At 32.6% G+C, this 21,521-nt stretch overlaps 1 pseudogene; it reads right to left on the reverse strand.

Annotated features, from left to right (window-relative positions):
* Nucleotides 1-4,821: 4,821 nt before the first annotated feature.
* On the reverse strand, nt 4,822-20,136 carry LOC127117613 (cytochrome P450 71D10-like; annotated as a pseudogene).
* Nucleotides 20,137-21,521: the final 1,385 nt, after the last annotated feature.

Here is a 21,521-nt window from a genome sequence, read left to right on the forward strand (position 1 = left end):
AGATATTCCCAATAAACTTTATCCTCAAGAGTGTCAACTTTAATAGAAGGAGTATTACACAGTATTTGACAAAACAAATACTTATATCATAAAATCATATAAAGTAATATTTAATTGCATTCGAATCCGTAAAAAATTATATGTATATTTCTTGCCATCATGTTATCACACATCATGGAAAGTGACGGTATCGTAGTATGGAAAGTGACGGTATCGTAGTTGAAAAGATTTATGTTATAATTTTTCAATTGATAATAGAATTGAAATAGTCAACAAAAATTGGAGTGGTATTGTATCATAACAATTCTAGATTCAATTGGTTCTTATATATTTCCATTATTTCCATTATAATCAAATCTTATCCATTTTATGCAAAATTTTGTTTGAGAAAGCAAACTCTTATATATAAATCACAACATAATGTTCATCGGATTCCGCATGGCAACGCCACTAATATTTGTATTCAATTGATTATATAAATTCAATATTATTTTTCTAACCCCCTTATTTTATTTATTCTGAAAATATGCCCAACGTAGACCCCCTTTATTTTTGCCTCTAGTATTTGATTTTGTTTTATTTTAAGTCATTTGGTTATTTTTTGAAGGACTTATAAGGTCTTGAACCTTAGGACCAATGCGATCTACTTTTGTCATGATGTTGGCTTGGTTAGGGTTGATTGAACCTTCCTTGTTTCAAATCTACTAATGGATGATCAAATGTTCATCCATGGTACTTTGAATCATAGATAGGTTGCCCCTACACCAACCAACATGAGTCATTGGACATGTAGATAAGGACTTGCATATGTTAACTTGTGATTTCATCTGATATACTATTGTTTCTCTTGATTATACTAACCTACTAACATTATGCTTTCTTGTCTATATCCACTAACCCTTTACTAACTTGTTAATATTATACCTTGGATCTTATAACTTGCTAACTTAACCTAATTTCACTAACTTTGATTACTACGAACTTTTTGTTATTATTATCATTGTTATATTCATTGTTATTTACTTTTATATCATTTATATTTAAGTACTCATCGTCACCATATTCATTGTATAAACTTCATCATGCATGTTTATTATTTGTCTTTATTTTATTGTTATCATACACTTAAAAACAACAAAAACATGATAAAACTATAAGACCAAAAACAATCAATTACATTTAATCCACTTGGACTTACAAGATCTCATCCTAGGACCTTTGCTTGGAGGCCTTTTCCATTACTCTTTTGTGATGCTTTGTTCCAAACTTTGGGTTTCATCTGTACTTATATACCTGTTGTAAGAATGACATCATGGCACCACCTTAAGGGGACATGTTTGTAAGACCATTATCCTTTGTTTAGCTTAGGTCACTTTTGCACACACAAGGCTTTCTCTTGAGCTACCTTACAATGAGACTCTTTACTTTTTTGTTGGTTACTTTGCATTCATGTTGCATAACCCAAATTTCTTAATCAAATAAAAAAACCCTTGATCCAACTCCGAGTGACATTTTCCTAATCAAATTCAAAACACTTAATAACTACGATTAGTATTGTGCGCCACGAGCCTTAAGTGGTGGAGAATGAGTGAGAATGGATCATTCCTTCTCTCACTCTGATCATTTTGGGTGCAAGACGATTGACTTGTTGTCTAGAATATTCACCTCCTCCCTTAGACTTTAGTGTGATCTAATCACAAACATTCTTTCCATAAACCCTTTTTCAAGGTAAAATCAACACAACCTATCAAACCTAATTTTTGTGCCTTAGAGCGCCCACCCCGAAAATCCTTTTCTCAAAGGAAAAATCAACCAACACATAAACATTTTCTACTCCGAACTACGGAGCTCTGATTCCTCATCCCCGATGAGTGATACGTAGGCACAAGGGCCATAATTCTTGGCGAGCACAATAATAAAAAACCAAACCCCTCTCTTTCACACACATTCTTTTGAAAATAAAACAATAATGAGATAAATCCCCGTGTACGTAAACAACCCAAATGGTTTCCATGGAGTACCATGGACATAAGGGGTATTGATACCTTCCCTTTGCATAATTAACTTTCGAACCCTAATCTCGGTTACGAGAACGATTCCTTATCCATTTTCTAGCGCTTCCCGTGCGCGTATCTTGTTCGAGGGTTTTATCGACTATTTCCTCTCGCGTCTATGATAGAGGCACACAAAAGAAAATTCGGTCGCAACTCTTCTAATTTTGCCTTCTCCTCTTTGAGGAGGCAATTCCTTTGTTCAGTCCGTTCAGTTCACTCGATGGGGACACCAGTATGGCCCGACTGCTGTAGCTGAAATATTTTATGACTGGGACACACAGGATAAACTAGATACTTTATGGGGAGCTATTACCACAAAAGGTAATCCTGACCCATCCACTCAGATCTCTACATATATCCATAACCCAACACTTAGGTATTTCCAAATGATTTTAGCCCAAACCTTCTTTGGTAGGAGTAAGGGTAGCGAGCCTATTAGTGAAGAAGAATTATTGTTTCTCTACCGTATCACCGAGTCGGAACCAGTTTAATATGGAACTTTACTCATAGCCAACCTTGAAGGTGTTGCTAAGTCCACAGAAGGCCCAATCCATGTTGGAGGAACTGTTACATAAATAGCATATGCCTTGAAACTCCAAAACCAACTCTCCCACCTAGTTCCGTATTGTGGATTCACCCTCCTCGATATAGGATATTGTTTGTACCATGGCCTGGTACGACGAGTGTACTTCCGGATTAATGAGTGCAAATTACTCATTAATAATGAGGTTGTTCACCACTTTACCTTGCCAAACCCTGAGAGAACTAGCATTTATAATAGGGAGAATTGGAAATATGATCTGGAAGGAAAATAAGAAACATCAGATAGACCCATCACCCCTTCCACTCCAGAATAGCACCTATCACCTCTCTCGAATAGGCCCATTGCATTTTCCTCCACAGGGCCAACACAGAGGCGCGACACTGACTATGAGCTCAATGCCATGCACCAGGAGATTGTTTCCCTTCGCGAAGAAGTTCGTGACCTTACTTCACAGATGGAAGTGGCTAACGCCACTCACACCGAGGAGATAAATTTCCAATGCAAGGAGCTCCATAGCCTTCGATGTCAGATTACTGCAGCTTGGGCGTCCCGACCACCCCAAATTCCGGGACACCCACGCAGTCCCTTTAGTACCATTCATTGCAGACCTTTTCATCATGGAGGAAGAATTTATTTTTACATTTATTATTATTAGAGTTATTTAAACCTATTTTCATTTTAGTTGTCTTTCTAGTTACCTTCAAATTTTCTCCATTATGCATCATTTAACATTTTTTTTTATTTTTTCACTTATTTTATCATTATATTATGTTTCATATTATTTTTAATATGTCTAATTCAAGGTCAATCTATGTCCAAATATATTATGCAATCAACCATCTCGAACAAAATGACAAGACTCCACAAAAAGGACCCAAAAATACACCAAAGACACCCTAAGGCCCAAAAGTTCACAACTTAGGACCCATCTTTCGTATACACCGGTTTGCGTAGTCAAATTGGGTTGATGTTTTCTTTGGGTGATTCAAGGATAAAACAGATATGTGAATGGGCAACTTATTATTGATGGTACAAACTATGATTATTCTAAAGCTCTAATGGTTGACTTTCTAAATCCTATGGACAACAAGATTTGGAAAGCAGTCATAAATGGAATAAATCCTCCAAAGGTTACAGTTAAAGAAAACCTTAAAACCTTGAAGCATGAGAAGGTCTGGTCACAGGAAGAAGATGAAGAAGTACATGGTAACTCTCTTTCCTTAATTCCATTTATAATGGAATTGACAAGAATGTATTTAGAATCACCAACACCTGAACCAATGCTAAGGAAGCTTAGGAAACTATCCAAATTGCTCATGAAGGCACCTTCAATTTTCGTATGTTCTGACATCAACTTCTCATAGCATAATTTTATAATTTGAAAATAAAGGAGGACGAAACTGTTACTAAATTCAATGTCAGCCTCTGTGACATTGTGAACAATTCTTTTTCCCTTGGTGAAAAATATCATAAGAAAAGTTGGCCAGAAAAATTCTCACATATATTTCAAATTGGTTTGATATGAAATTCATAGCCATTGAAGAGGCATAAGATGTGAGTACAATAAAGGTTGATAAGCTAACCAGATATCTTCTAACTTTTGAAATGGCTATTAATGAAAAATTATAGAAAAAGAACAAGGGTGTGCCATTCAAAGGTGGTGTTGAAGAAGATGAGGATTAATTACAAGGTAATATTGATAATAACCTAATTGAATCTAGTTCCCTTATATCCAAAAGTTTTGGCAAGGTCGTGAATAGAATTGACATAAGATCAAGAAATAATGTCACAAACAATCTCAAACGCAACCAGCTTCAGAATTCCAAAGAGGTCAACCCTCAACGCAAACAAAAAGACGAGGATAAACAAAACAAGGGAAATGAAATTCAATGTCATGAATGTGAAGGTTGTAGGAACATTTAGGGAAAATGCATCAACTTTCTTGTGTAACAAGAAAAGGAATATACTGCTACTTTTCATATGATGAGTAAGATGGAGAATGTGAAAATGAACAAGGCAACAATGTGGTTGCTTTCACATAACAAAGAAGATCCAAATCTAATGTTCATAATGATGGTGACTCAAGTGATGAAGAATTATCAGATGATGCACTTGTCAAAGCCTAAAAGATGTTATATCTCAAGTGGAATGAAGAATACAAATTTTGTGAAAAACAGAAAGAGAAGATTGATGTTCTTATTCTAGACAAAGCGCATCTCATAGCTACAACCTCCGACTTAAAGGAAGAAGTTGATCATTTAAACTTCAAACTTAAAGATATGACTGAATCTGTTCGCATGCTAAATTCTGCTTCTAAAACCCTTAATGAAATTCTAGGCGTAAGTAAGGTGGCAAAATATATGAAAGTATTTGGATTCGATTATGAGTCACTAAAGTCTAAAAATAATTTTTTTCCACCTACTAAGAAGACAAAGTTTATCATGACAAACTTCAAGTCTCAACATCCCGTTTGACTTCAAAACCAGTACTCTAATGCTTATGTCAGAGTTTTATAGGTATGTCACTATTATCTTCGAAAATGTCATATACAACATTTGAGCTACAAATTATATTGTAGGACTTACAACCAGTATACACCTCGCCCTACCTAGAGTACTCTAAAAGATGTGTGCTCTAAAAAAGTGTGGAAAACCAAGGAGGAAACTCAGAGTCATGTAGCGTATACCTACTTAATAGTATCTTCTCATGAAGACTGGTATTTCGATAGTGGATTCTTTAGATACATGATAAGAGAAAATAAGTATTTGAAAGACTTAGAGTCTTAGTCCAATAACTATGCTACTTTCGACGATAGAGCCAAAATTAAAATTCTTGAAAAAGGAAAATTGTACTTCCAAGGCCTCCCATGTATGGACGATGTAGTTATAGTTGAAGGTCTCACTGATAATATCATCAATTTGAGTAAATTGTGTGATCAAGAGTTTAGACAAACCGAACCTAGACCCACTATCATGCCACTGCTATCGGCTTCGATGCCAATCTCAAAGATGACGAATAAAATACTTAGTGAACTTATTTGCTTAAACAATGTATTTCAAAGATGACGAATACATCATGTTTTCTTCTTGATGTAATCCCAAATGACTCAGTCATATCTAGTTTTTCATTCTTCATATCATTTGGAAGCATCCAATTAAAATGGTAAAGTAATTGAGCAAGATATAGCTCAATACTCGGTAAGGAAAATGCTATTCCTGGACACATCCTCCTTCCAGCACCAAATGGTATGAACTCATAGTCTATGCGTTTGAAATCAATTGGGTTATTGAGAAATATCTTAGGTTTAAAACTCTCATCTTCAACCCAATACCTTGGATCTCTTCCAATAGCCCAAACATTTACTATGACCCTTGACTTAGTTGGGATCTCATATCTATTGATTTGGCATCTCTCTCTGAATTCTCTTGGCACTAACAATGGTGCAGTAAGATGCAACCTTAGTGTTTCTTTGATGACACACTTTAAGTATATCAGTTCATGCAGATATGTCTCATCCACATATCCTTTTTTATCAAACATTCTTCTTACTTCACCTTTTGCTTATTCCATTACCTTTGTATTCTCTACTACCTCAGACATACACCATAACATAACCCCTGTTGATGTTTCAGTACCAGCAGCGAACATGTCCTACAAATGGATTCATAGTAACATATATGCAAATTTACAAATTGGTCTTTTAAATTGTGGAAAGAACAATTAATATATTGGCAACTAACCAGGATGATTGATTTCATGTTTATATCAGTCACGTGATTTTGTGTGTGTTCATTTTCGTGTTGAATCTTGAGAAGAACATCAACTATATCTTCATCCTTGCTAACTTCCATGTGAATGCTTCTGTGATCGTTGACGATATCTTGCATTAACATATCAATATCTCGGTGAAGTTTTTCAAATTTGGTTTTCATCGTACTCACTGTTAGAAGCATATTAATAGATGGATACAAATCACCAATACAAAATCCTCCATATAAACTTATCATTTCATCAAATGCTGATCTGAATACTTGATGGTGTTTACTCCTTTTTCCAAAAGTTACCCTCGCCAAGATCCCACGTGTCGTACCCCAATTTTGACCACGCTTTTTGTCCTTTCTATTAACTTAGGATATAAATCACTAACATATTCAGAATATGGGACATCTGGTTAACTCCAATGACCTAAAAAGTTAAAGGAGGACCGTTTTGACTTTTAGTTCCTCATAGAGACTTAATTTTGATTTAGTGGTATAATATAAAATATCATCGTACTAGAGGTATATAGGTTAATATTAAGATGAAATGGTTTATAATGTTATTTTTACTAATTAAAAATGTAATAATATTGGGATAAATTAATTTTTTGTCAAATTATTATTTTGAGGGAAATATTTATAGGATACTTGGGTTTATTAGAGTATTAATATTCTTACTAACGATGAATTACTATTATTAAGGTTAAGTTATTATTATTATTTATTAAAATAATGATTATTTATTATTATTATTTATTACTAAGAATGTTATTATTGATATAATGTCTAAGATTATTATTATTATTATTGGATTATTATTATTAATATTATTATTATTATTGTTATTGGATTATTATTATTAATATTATCGTTATTACTGGATTATTATATTATTAGATTATTACTATTAATATTATTATTATCAGATTATTATTATTATTAATATTATCATTATTATTATTGGATTGTTATTTATTATTATTATGCGATTATTATTAATATTATTACTATTATTAGTGGATTATTATTATTATTGGATTATTATTGTTAATATTAATATTAGAATTAAAGTGTATTGGGCCTAATCTGGGCCTCCTTACACTTGGGTCAATTAGAGAACCCAAGGGTCAACTGAGTCAAACCCAGGACCCAACTCCGAACCGGGTCAAGCCTGACTCGAACCCTGTTCATCTTCTTCCCCATTCAGAAATCCTAATTTTGCGTACACAATGAGCAATAAAAAATTTCCACTTTTATTCCAAAACATTCAAATCATGAATTACATAATCAAACTCAGACCAAAAGACATTACAAATATCAGTTACAATTTGGAACCCTAAATCTATTTTTGAACAAAATTAAAATCTAATAAAACTACAATCAAATCAAATTCTAATTTTCCTAAATGAACCAATCTAATTGAATAACCTAACCTAATTCTAACCTATAAATAACCTAAGATTAAAACAGAATAGGGGGAGAAAGGAGAACCCTAAGAAACTAATTTTTTGCCCCTGTGATCCATCGTCCTCCACTAGAGCTCCACAAATCAGATACTTAGGATTTTCAAATTGAAACCCTAACTATTGGAGTTACGCCTCACTGTACCTGCAAAAAAGCAAAATAAAGGAGAATTAGGCGAAGTAGAAGAAAAGGGAGAGGACTAAGCTCAATTCGAACACTGCAGGAGAGGTAGGCCTCCAATTCTTGATTTATTGTGCATCCATGAGTAATCATCGTTGTCGTAGGGTAAGATTTTGATTCGGGTACATGGGTATGATTATTCTATTTTTTGCTGTTTGGGTTGAGATTTAGGGTTAAGGTTGTTGTGATTTATTGATCGATGCAAGTTTTGTATCGATTTGGGTAGTTTATGGTTATTTCTGGGTAAGGTCTAGGGTTAGGGTTCATGTGATGAACCCAAGGGTTCATCTGGGTAGGGGTGGGGTTCTTCTCAGAACCCTTAGGGTTCTTAGGGATCGTTAGAACCCAGTTAGGGTTCTTAAAGGGGAAGGGTTTCTGGATTTAGAACTAGTTAGGGTTCATCTTATGAACCCTAGAGTTCATCCGGGGAACCTAGGTTGAAGGGTATAAGGGGTTCTGGAAAAATGTTGATGAGCATTTGAAGATTTCGGTTGAGACTCAATTTGAATTTGGGGAAGGTGGGGTTTTGGGTGGTGGCACAAGACAGAGAAGGGAGGCCGAAGGGTTTGGGTTCTAGATAGAGGGCAGAGAGCAGAGAGAAGTAGAGAGAGAACAGAGAGTTAGAGAGAGAATGAGAAGGGGAAAATAAGGACGAACTGAAGGGAAAGGGACTTAAATACGTCCCCATGTCCCATTGAATTTCCCCCATGTGGCCCTCTGTGAGGCCTTCAGATGAATTGACCTTTGACTCATCTGACGCGGCCAGGTCCACCGTAATTCATCACTTGACTTTGCTCATCGTCCCTCTAGTCAGCATACTTACCTGGTCATCTCATCCTACGCTCGAGATTTGATCTGGTTGACTCTCCAGTCAACCGATCAGACGATCATGATGGAGAGTCCATCGTTGACTCTCCAGGGGGGCTTTGGAGGCACAGTGGGCTCGGAAAGGCCAATGAGCCTCTCTCCAATTCTATTTGCACCCCATCCCAACGACCCATTTACTTATTTGTACAAAAATGCACCCCCTTTCGATTTTTTTTTTAATTTTAATTAATTAATTACTTAATTACTTATTTATTATAATTCATCCATTTAATTTTTAGTTAATTGATCACTTAACTAATTATTAATTACGATTTATCCATTTAATATTAATTCAAATAAAAATTAAAATTAAATTTTTGTTATTTTGTGACATGTTTATCTAATTAATTAAGTATGATGATAATATTTTAATTGATCAGTTTTTTTTATCATTTATATTAGGACTAATTAAATCATGAATTAGGACAAAGAATCGGGGATAATTAGTAGGGTTCTAGGGATGTCAAATGGGATAAAAGTCGGGAAAAAGGATATATCTTATGACATCTTATTTAAATTATTTGTATTATCTTTAATTTGATTTATTTTTGTATTATATATTTAATATGTTATTATTAAATTAAATGACATTCTCAAATTAAAACGAGATAAAGACATGTGATATAATTTGGGATAAAGGGGTTATCAAATATTAAATCAGGATTAAATCGGGATAAGGGGTTATCACATAACTATGACTCCTATTTTATTTTCTTAAATAATTTAAAATAAGATTTTTGTGATGGATAAAGGGATAAAATCAATACAACTTCACTTCAAATCGTAAGACCTCTACCCTAGTGTATTGAAGCATTTTCTAAAAACATTTCTCCACCCTCGATGCGTGAGAACTTTCAAGGGATAAAAACGACCAACCAACCAATATTTTTTAAGAAGAACTACGGTACTCTGATCCCTCGCTTAGTGCGGAGGTACGTAGGCATATAGTTGTAAACTCTATCGAGTATAATGATAAAAACCCTTTTGGGGTCTCTCGTCCATTTAAATGTAATACCTTATGTAAATAAATAAAGAATTAATAATTAACAAATATTAAAGCAAACACCTTAGAAACATACACTAATCCTAAAATTAGAGGAGGATCTCATTGAGTACAATAGAGGTAAGGGTTGCCTAACACCTTCCTCTTACCTAACCGACTCCCGAACCTAGTCTTTCACCTTTAGCTATTAGGTTTTCTCATTATTTCCCTGTTCCTTAGGAAAAAATAAAGGATGATGGCGACTCTGTCATTTTTCCAACCGCAACACCATGTGTCATATCGAAAATCTTATGAGAAAGATTAACAATTGATCTTTCACTTGCAACTACTGATTTAAGAAGATTAGACACCTTTTCTTCTCTTATGAGCCCAAATGACTGGACACGTTTTATACTCAATAGCTCTATAACGCATATTTTTCGCGGTTGCCTCCATTGTTCTCCATATATAGAGAATATAACATCAGTAGCATTGTAACTAAATAGTGTAGATAACATAAGATTTGGCCTATCACAAAAGCTGAGGTCTTGTGTTTTCATTACCTCCTTGGCTATTTCTGGTGAACTAACTATCATGTATGGTACCTCACCAAGTTTTAGGTACACCAAAGGTCCATATTTTTGTGCCAAATTTGCTAAAGAATGATGAGGCAATGGGTTGCTAATAATCTGATGTACGGTCCTTTTCCATATGTGTAAAAGACTCATTCCAAAGGCCTCTAACATCAATAGGTTCACAAAATATTAAAATTGTCACGAATAACCTCTGTAAAGCGTATGGAATTCGGAGACTCGTAGCCTAAACCAAACAATCACGAATACTATGATCTGTCTCTAGAAATCCCTTATCCTCGGCTGATTTTTTTAATGTATTGAAAGTCGTGCCATTATTTATAAGAAGATATTCTCAACTAGTTGGACCTGTGACATGAGATAACAATAGTCGCAAGTAAAACTTCTCTCCCTTCGAAGGTGATACCGTATAGATTCTTTTGATAACTTTTCTTGATGACCGCCTGTGATGCCATTCCTTGTCCCGCTTATTCCAACAATAATGCTCTGGAATCTCTCTCTATATATAATTTCTTGCTTGTGGATCTCGTAGATTCAATGCAAATAATTGTGTGAGTATTATTTTGGAGTTGCTTTCATTATTTAACACATCTGCAATTCGCTGATGATCATAAAGCGCACTTGATGGCGGTTCGGCAAGTGGATCTATAATCTTTCAACCGAAGGATATAATCGGTAAAGAGTGAATCGAAATATTTTCCATAATGCCTCAGGAGCACAAATCCATCTTGAATCAACATATTGCTGAACTTCATCCATGCATGATCCTTTATGAACCTCCATAGTCACACAATCAGGTCCCTTGTAGACAAATTTGTATAGATACTTGATACTTTTAATTCTACTGCAAATCTCTACATTAATGTGACAGTCATACTTTAACAGTAACCAAGGGTTATAAGAAACCACCCATCTATTATTGACAGACATATCTCTACCTAACAATATAGATTCATCAAACCTTCTCCTATACTCGGGATATGAGTCAGTGCCTTGACGTGTTTCATCCAAGATTTGTTTGGGATACCTTTCTTTACAATGTTCGTCTTTCATGCATGGAGACTTTCGGTTGATTATGCCGCAAGATCTGTGGATCATATTTTATACAACAGCTTCATGCAAATGTGGTTCACATTCTAATTTAGGTATTTCTACTCTTACCATACTATCATACTCTTCTGGGTCACGCAACTTGTCGTTACTTTCTAAGACCAACAACATATGCACATGCGGCAATCCTTGTTTTTAAAATTCAGTGACATACATGTAGCTTTGAACCTTTCCCAAGACTCCTTTATTACTAACATCATCCTTTAAGTGCTCGAATTTCGAACGAAATATTCTTGTTAGGAAATCTGGACGATCTTGTGGTGTTTGAAAAGACAAAAGTTCTGATGTTATCTCACTCCAAGAAGAATTGCATGTCATTGTTAGAAAAATATCTGGTTTTCCGCCATTAAGAACAATAGTCATGTCATCTTCATAACGTTGTGTCATGTCTCGACGACCACCAATAAACGATGATGGCAATATTGTTCTTTTTCCAATATTTTCTATGGTGATTCATGAAATGCATTAGTTTTAGAATACATGAATGATTATCATTAGAAGTACAACTACTTATTAATATAAAACTGTATATTTATGCTACATTAATTTGTACCTGCATTAGTTTCACCAACATGCAAAGCATCCTGTAAACCTTGGTACACTTTAACATGTATATCACTTTGGTGCTCTTTAATCCACCTTAACCTCCCTGATTCAATTTTGACATAATTGTCAACAACATATTGTTGCAATAGTCGATCCGCATTTAAAAACATTGATTGATCATTTGGGCGAATCTACAGTTGATTGAAAAAAATGTAGGTGCTAAATGTAAATTTTTTTAAACAATGCTTAGCTAAGTATACTATATACTAAAATTAATCTAAATTCACCTGAATCATGTAACTGTAATATGTTCGACATGACACTCTTTGTCCATTACAAATTTTTGTGTTAACGTCCCAACCATGTGTCCGAAATGGACACAATATGGGGTATTGCAAAGGATCATAATATCCCTTTATCTCTTGAACTTTCTTGAGATTTCCATCATGACGAATGAAATTAATATCCCTTCCATATTCCATAGAATATGTATCACATCCAACAATAATTGTCGCAACTTGTTCTGCAGTTGGAATATTGTATTGATGGTGATTAATTGGACGCTCCTTAAGTATGAGGCTACATTCACTGATATTTGGAAGTAGTGACAGTTGCTTGAACCTAATTACAAAAGGATTAAACTGATGGAGCATTTTCTGTAATTTGTGAACTACAATTTGGTGCAGTTGTGGATTTTCCTGCATTCTATTATGTGGCTCATTATCATTGTCGTAGATGTATAGTTGTAAGAAACACAGTCTGACACCCTCATTTGGATAGAAACCTCCTATGTTATGGTAAAAAGCACATTGAGCATGAAATGTATATATACCACGGCCAGATGCAAGAATGTTCTCATCAACTTGAACACCAATTAAAGTGAATGAGAGCACATGGTTATAACTTCAAATATGTTTCCTAAAATGTTTTCCTTCAGCTGAACTATCCAAAAATAATTGTTGCAATTCTATATGAGCATTAACTCGTGAAAATGATACATTTCCACCAGTAAAACACGTGTCATGTGATTCATGATGAAACAATCTTGCATTGCAGTGTCTACAGGTAATTGGATTAGGCAGCCAGGATTTTGCCATCATCATGTTATTTTTGAAATTTCAAGCAATATTTTGTTTTGTTCGAAAAGCATGTCCTGACTCTACAGGCAGAAGTTTGATATTGATTACTAAATATTATCTAAAATCTAAATCTAAAATACAAATAAAAAAAGTACGCAAGATGCCTCAATTAGAATATTTTAATATTGCTTAATTTTAAATTTATGTCACTCGAGTAAAAGCTACATTTATTTGACATAAAATGTTTATGAACATACCTTGAGGACGACATGATGATGCACCATTTTCTCTGGCATCTATGTTAACATATGATATTACTGCATCCTCCAAAGCTTCATCAACATTCATATCATCTGATACAAAAATAATAATCAATGTATATACATGTATAAAAATTATTGCTTGCATACTTAGAACAATATCCCTTATACCTGTATCGGATTGATTCATGTTGATTCGTTGATTAGGTGATGTCCAGTTATGATATGCAGGTTTAAATACATAAAATGAGATATGACAAATAAACAAAATCATATAATGTACGATATAATGTATATATTGATCATGACCAACCAAGTGCAACATCATTAACATATTTGTAAAATTTTAAAATGGAACTCTCGACTGGTTGTTTATAATGCGAGATATTTGAACTTGTTTCTCTTGCTCTTTCCGCCGTTTATAATTTTCACGTCGTCTAGATAAATAGTTTTCTCTCTGCTCGTTGCTCATATTTTGTCCCCTCTTCCTTTCATTTTCGTCTCTTGTTGCCATTTGTTGTTGACTTGATATCTGATGGGTATTATTTTCCATTTTGTTAATGTAATTGTCAAACACGAATGTAATTTATAACAACATAGTTCATTAATAATGTTGAAAAATAGTAGTAAATATAGATTTTCTTTAAAATAAATATACTTTTTTAAAAAAAAATACTCCAAAAATGATATTTGTAAAACATATGCTAAAAATATAAATCTAAACTAAAAAATGAAAAAGACGAAGAAGAAAGTAGGTAAAATAAATTTAAAATGGATAGTCAATAAAAATGAACATGTTGGATAAATAAATAAAAATATTTCATATTAATTAAGCATTGAAATGTAAAATGTTGTGAGAAATTGAGTCACTATAACTTAATTATATGAAAAACTAAGTTAATTTTTAATTATAGATAGATTGTAGTTTTAAATTAATTAAAAAATATAGTGAAAAAAGATAGTGGTTTGATAAAAAAATATTTATTTTGATCATATGTCACATATAAATATTTAACATCTTTTATCATATCTTACTCAATTTCTCTCACTCTCTTGTCATCTCTCTACCTTTTTTAACATGTTATCTCATTCTTTTATTCTTTGTAAATTTTTATATTGCATTATCTATAAACTATTGTACTAATTAATAAAAAGATATTCTCTAAAATACTTAATTATTTATCATTCATATCCAACCGGTGATCCTAAAAATATCAGTTTTACTTTTTAACTCTTATAGCTAATTATTTTCGAAGAACTACTTAAATATATTCTCTTACAAATAAAGGCAAGTAATTACATAAATAAAAATACTATAAAAATAGTAGTAATGATAATAATATAAGTCAAAGTAATTTTAAAATAAAATAAAAAACTGTCTAATATATATATATATATATATATATATATATATATATATATATATATATATATATATATATATATATATATATATATATATATATATATATATATATATATATATAAAATAAATAGATATTAACTAAAAAATGTAATTAATTTTTCAACTTAAACTTTCTATTTAAAATATAATAAGATTAGATTGTAACTTAATAAAATAGTAAAATTCTTATATATTGATTGAAAATTCTTCCTAATTAAGCTTCATAAGATATAAAAGGTAGAACTATAATAGATGTGGCAAGCACGGAACTATGAAAGTAAAGAAAACTTTGTAACTCCAATAGCAAGAACTTAATTATAATTATGATTTAATGATATTGGCGGCAAAAGCATAATTCATCTAACTAATACATAATAGATCTCTGCAAAATCATAAAAATAACTAAAACATCTCAACTAACACACTAAACAATCAAGACATAGCTACTAAATAAAATTGTGAAAAAAAATCTATAATGTTACTTCATTTCACATTTACACTATATTTCCCTCAAAATAATTAATAAATTAGTAAATAAAATAATTAAATGTAACAAAAAAGTACAGTATACCGTTCTTCTACAACTTGAAGATGATTCTTTTCGGAAGATAAAATCTAAAAAAGAAAAAAAATATGAAAACTGAATTATCAAATAACAACACATTCGCGTTGGTGGAATCTCAAACATGCAAATGAACTATTATTAATTAATAATTACATTAAAATGGAATATTATGTTATTTATACTATTAACACTATCAAAAGCAATTGAGAATTAACACATACATAAGAGAATTTTTTTTCTAAGTATCTTTTGTTTCCCCTGTTTCTTTCTTTTATGTTTAACTTTCTTTTTTCTTTTGTTGAAATTCTTTCTTTCATTTTGTTTTCTATAATTTTTGCTTTTAATTATCTTTATTTTTTATTCTTTCAAGAGAAATGATCTCATAAATAGAGAGTAATGATACTCTAATTTGGTCGTAGTGAGATAAACCGTGATTAAATTATAAGGATAAATATATTATTTTTATATTATTCTTCTTCGTATTTATGTGGTAATTTTTAATATTTATTCTATCATATTTTGTTATAGAAATTTTCATATGATAATGATATGTAATTATGTATTAGATATCGTTTTGTGAATTATGCACTGCCTTGCCATCTTTTTCTCCTATATATTCCATTATACCATTCTTTCAAAAATATATACCAAAATACCATCTTTTCAGAAATCTTCAACACACAGCCGCCAATCCATTGGGCGGTTGAGTGTAAAAAATTAATGGACCGCCCATTCATTTGGAGGCTGTGTTGAAAACGTATTTTTTTTCTACAAAAATGTAATATATTAATATTTAGTATTATTACATTATTAATTAAATTATTATTGATTTTGTATTAATGATTTTGATTTTTCAGTAATCAACATTATTATTAAAATTAATTATTATTAATGATTTTGTAAAATTAATTATTACTAATAAATTTTGTAGATAAAATAATTGTTTAATTTATAACAAATATGATATATGTTACAATTAATATTGATTTAATATAAATTTCTATTATTAATAAATATTATACATAATAATTTTTTTTTAGTAAAATAAAATATTATTAATAAGTTGGGTAGATAAAATGTTTGTTTAAATTAAAATAAATATAATATAATTTATAATTAATTTTGATTTAGTATAAGTTTCTATTATTAATAAATATTGTATAAACTTATAAAAACTTATAAGAAATATTAATTTAGTAAAATTATAAGAAATATTAATTTAGTAAAATTATTTCTTATAAATTAAAGTTGTAGGTAATAAATATTTATTTATAAATATATAAATAAGTAAATTGCATATAAATTAGAAAAAACGATAAAAATAAATATAAGGAATTTTTTATTTATTGATATAATAACAAGAAAATTACAATGAACCCCACTTAACCATGATTTTGACCGGGACGTGGTAAGCGGTGACCAGTTCCACATGAAGGAGCAAAACCTAATCGAGTAGACCTTCTTTGTGGAACTCGGTTCTCACCCTGATCAACATTCGAAGGCCCCGCCTCATTTGTTGGATTTATGAAGTCCTCGAGAGCGTCGTCAGATATGAAGTCTGTCGCACTGCCATAGCTTAATCTGGTTCCCTCGTAATTTCAGTTTGGTTGGGCATATGGGGGCATTGAGGTTTGCATGAAAGGGACGTAGGGTTCTTGTGGTGTTTGGAAGTTGTGCTCTTGTTGGGTAGTTTGTGTGAATGCATATGGATTATGGTGGATGGTGTGTGGTGTATGTGGCTGGGTGTAAGATGTTGAGGGGGTAAAATTTTGGGAGGAGTTATAATGTTGTTGTTGTTGTTGTTGATGGGTGTTGTAGAGGGGTGGGTTAAATGGTTGGTATTGTTGACTATAGTGTTGTGATGGGGTATAAGGTGGTTGGGTTGGGTTGAAAGGTTGTTGGGTATGGTAGGTGTGTTGTTGGGTGTGAGAGGTGGGTTGTTGGGTGTAGGTGGTTGACGGTCCGGTGTGTTGAAAGTTTGAAGGCGCGGGTTGGTTACGAGGATCAAATAACAATCTATTCTGCGATAGATACAAAGTTGACACAGATCTATACCAATCCATGTAACCCCTACTCGGTTTACACTCATCTGGCATTACAAAGCCTTGCAAGACAGTGTTGCGACGACTTTGCCATTGACGACGCTCTTGCTTGTAATGGTCTTTCCAATTAAGGAATTTCCATTGGTCGGATGCTTTACTCGTGTGATACTCCTCCATGCATTTAGGAGAATCCGGGATGTCTTGTTGAATGCCATATTGGAGTTTCACTCTATCGGAGTGATGCATCTCAACTGTAGTGAAGCATATGATAAACGTTGTTGAACTCCACATGTCACTTTCAGTTGGGTCGTCGTCTTCAAGCCCAAGATAGGGTCTCCATACAAACTGTTACATAAATTGGAATGATTAGTATCAGGAATGTGTTGAAGATAAAAAGTAGTAGTTGAGATTGTTATATAGTACATCAGTCGGTTCGAAATGATCGAAGAACGCCCGACCAATGGAAATTCCTTAATTGGAAAGACCATTACAAGCAAGAGCGTCGTCAATGGCAAAATCGTCGCAACACTGTCTTGCAAGGCTTTGTAATGCCAGATGAGTGTAAACCGAGTAGGGGTTACATGGATTGGTATAGATCTGTGTCAACTTTGTATCTATCACAGAATAGATTGTTATTTGATCCTCGTAACCAACCCGCGCCTTCAAACTTTCAACACACCGGACCGTCAACCACCTACACCCAACAACCCACCTCTCACACCCAACAACACACCTACCATGCCCAACAACCTTTCAACCCAACCCAACCACCTTATACCCCATCACAACACTACAGTCAACAATACCAACCATTTAACCCACCCCTCTACAACACCCATCAACAACAACAACAACAACAACATTATAACTCCTCCCAAAATTTTACCCCCTCAACATCTTACACCCAGCCACATACACCACACACCATCCACCATAATCCATATGCATTCACACAAACTACCCAACAAGAGCACAACTTCCAAACACCACAAGAACCCTACGTCCCTTTCATGCAAACCTCAATGCCCCCATATGCCCAACCAAACTGGAATTACGAGGGAACCAGATTAAGCTATGGCAGTGCGACAGACTTCATATCTGACGACGCTCTCGAGGACTTCATAAATCCAACAAATGAGGCGGGGTCTTCGAATGTTGATCAGGGTGAGAACCGAGTTCCACAAAGAAGGTCTACTCGATTAGGTTTTGCTCCTTCATGTGGAACTGGTCACCGCTTACCACGTCCCGGTCAAAATCATGGTTAAGTGGGGTTCATTGTAATTTTCTTGTTATTATATCAATAAATAAAAAATTCCTTATATTTATTTTTATCGTTTTTTCTAATTTATATGCAATTTACTTATTTATATATTTATAAATAAATATTTATTACCTATAACTTTAATTTATAAGAAACAATTTTACTAAATTAATATTTCTTATAATTTTACTAAATTAATATTTCTTATAAGTTTTTATAAGTTTATACAATATTTATTAATAATAGAAACTTATACTAAATCAAAATTAATTATAAATTATATTATATTTATTTTAATTTAAACAAACATTTTATCTACCCAACTTATTAATAATATTTTATTTTACTAAAAAAAAATTATTATGTATAATATTTATTAATAATAGAAATTTATATTAAATCAATATTAATTGTAACATATATCATATTTGTTATAAATTAAACAATTATTTTATCTACAAAATTTATTAGTAATAATTAATTTTACAAAATCATTAATAATAATTAATTTTAATAATAATGTTGATTACTGAAAAATCAAAATCATTAATACAAAATCAATAATAATTTAATTAATAATGTAATAATACTAAATATTAATATATTACAGTTTTGAAAAAAAAAATACGTTTTCAACACAGCCTCCAAATGAATGGGCGGTCCATTAATTTTTTACACTCAACCGCCCAATGGATTGGCGGCTGTGTGTTGAAGATTTCTGAAAAGATGGTATTTTGGTATATATTTTTGAAAGAATGGTATAATGGAATATATAGGAGAAAAAGATGGCAAGGCAGTGCATAATTCTCGTTTTGTGTGTTTGACACGTTTAAATTTAATAAAGTACAATAAATATAATTTAAAACTATTTACTTATGGTTGTGTTTCTGTGTCTGAGATTTATTTCTTCTTTCACTTTGTTCTCTAACAATATGTAGAAAAATTTGAGAAAACCAACAATAGGAATTAAGCATAGGTCATGTTTTCTTCTTGATGCAATCCCAAATGATTCAGTCACATCAAGTTCTTCATTCTTCATATCATTTGGAAGCTTCCAATTAAAGCGGTAAAGTAATTTGGAAGCATAGGTCATGTGTTTTCATAATCTCTTTGGCCATTTCTTGTGAAGTAACTATTATGTATGGTACCTCACCAAGTTTTAGGTACATCAAAGGTCCATATTTTTGTGCCAAATTTGCTAAAGAATGATGAGGCAATGGGCTGCTAATAATCTGATGTGTGTTCCCTATGAAGGGCAGTGCCCATGGTCCTGGTGGTAAATTGGCTTTAGAAGTTTTAGAAGTAGTCCATCTTTTAACTATTTTGAATAGTAGGAAGAGGAAGAGAAAGGTTGCCATTAAGGTAAAGCTAGAAATATTGTTGGGAAGGTCCATGATTGTAGAGCTAAGGGAAGAAGAATGCTTAGATGAAGGTATCTAAACAATGCAGTTCTGTAAAGTAGTACGATAATACAAAACTAATATAAAATATTCTTTTCATTGCACCTACCATGCTTATGTCGCCATGTGCCGTTTCTTTAACAACTATAAAAGCGATTTCATGAAGATACGCTACACATGAGGTAAGAACTTTGTCATTTAGTTATGAGTTTTTTAACTTCATTGGAAAATGTTATGCATAAAATTATGTGCTATAAATGTAAATCAAGGGAGACAGATAAAGGAATAAAAAATTATAAATAGATTGCTTTGATTTATAGAGTGTGTTTAAAAGTAAAATAAAAAGTCCAATGTGATTTTTCTTGTTCCTTGATATTTTCTCATTCGCAGCATTTTTTAGGCCCCATATCTGCATGTGCTTTTGCTGTACATAATGTATCACTCTACCAATTATGTGGATTCAATTTATGGCACTCTAACTATGACACAAAAATAAATGCTAAATTGTAAAATTTTATTATTCTTGACTTATTTTTATTGTCGTATTTTGAAAAATACGAATCTTCGCGGGCTATCGCACACTCGCAGAAATAATTGAACATAATCCCTACTGAACTTTATTTATTTCAAAATCTCTTTATGGGCAGCCCTGAAGTCAATTAGTTTGATAGGAGTTAACTTAGAGCTCAATTCTTTCAACCTTTCAATCTGAGGTTCTTTGTACTTGAACATGAAAGTGCTTCTTCTTGTTGGATTCATTTTTGAAAGCTTGCAGATGTTTAAATTCCTGAAATAAACATTAGACACTAAGAGCTTTGTCTTTTTCTATTCATATGGTGTATGAATGAATGCAATGTATATTTTTGGATTTTCCCACATACAGGGTCTCATAAGTCTGAGGCACAGATGGAGGATAAATTTAATTGCTTTGTTCACACAAGATTCTCACCAAGAATGATCTAGGGTTTACCAAGGTTCCCAAAGTCATGGATTCACCAAGAATGATTGGCGCTTAAGGCAAATTACATGTCGGACGTCAATTCCTTCAAGGGGATCTATTATGGGTGAGATTCTCGTATCGGCCCCACGAGAAATACATCTGCAGACCCGTACAACACAACAATCAATTTTAGGGTTCTAGACAAGGTTCCAAGAGTCATAGATTCGCCAAGAATGCTTGTCGCTTACGATAAATTACTTGTCGATCATCAATTTCTTCAAGGGAATCTACTTTGGGCGAGATTATCGTATCGACCCCACGAGAAATACATATCGCAGACTCATACTACGCAATCATCATTCCTAATAGGTCAAAGGGTTCAATGTTCTACAAAGGGTCCTTAGAGTCACGAACCCTAATGAAAACATTTAAGTTTACGAAAAATTACTTGTCGAGTGACAACACTCTAAA

Source organism: Lathyrus oleraceus, chromosome 2 (genome assembly GCF_024323335.1).
Source record: "Lathyrus oleraceus cultivar Zhongwan6 chromosome 2, CAAS_Psat_ZW6_1.0, whole genome shotgun sequence".
Taxonomy (NCBI): domain Eukaryota; kingdom Viridiplantae; phylum Streptophyta; class Magnoliopsida; order Fabales; family Fabaceae; genus Lathyrus; species Lathyrus oleraceus.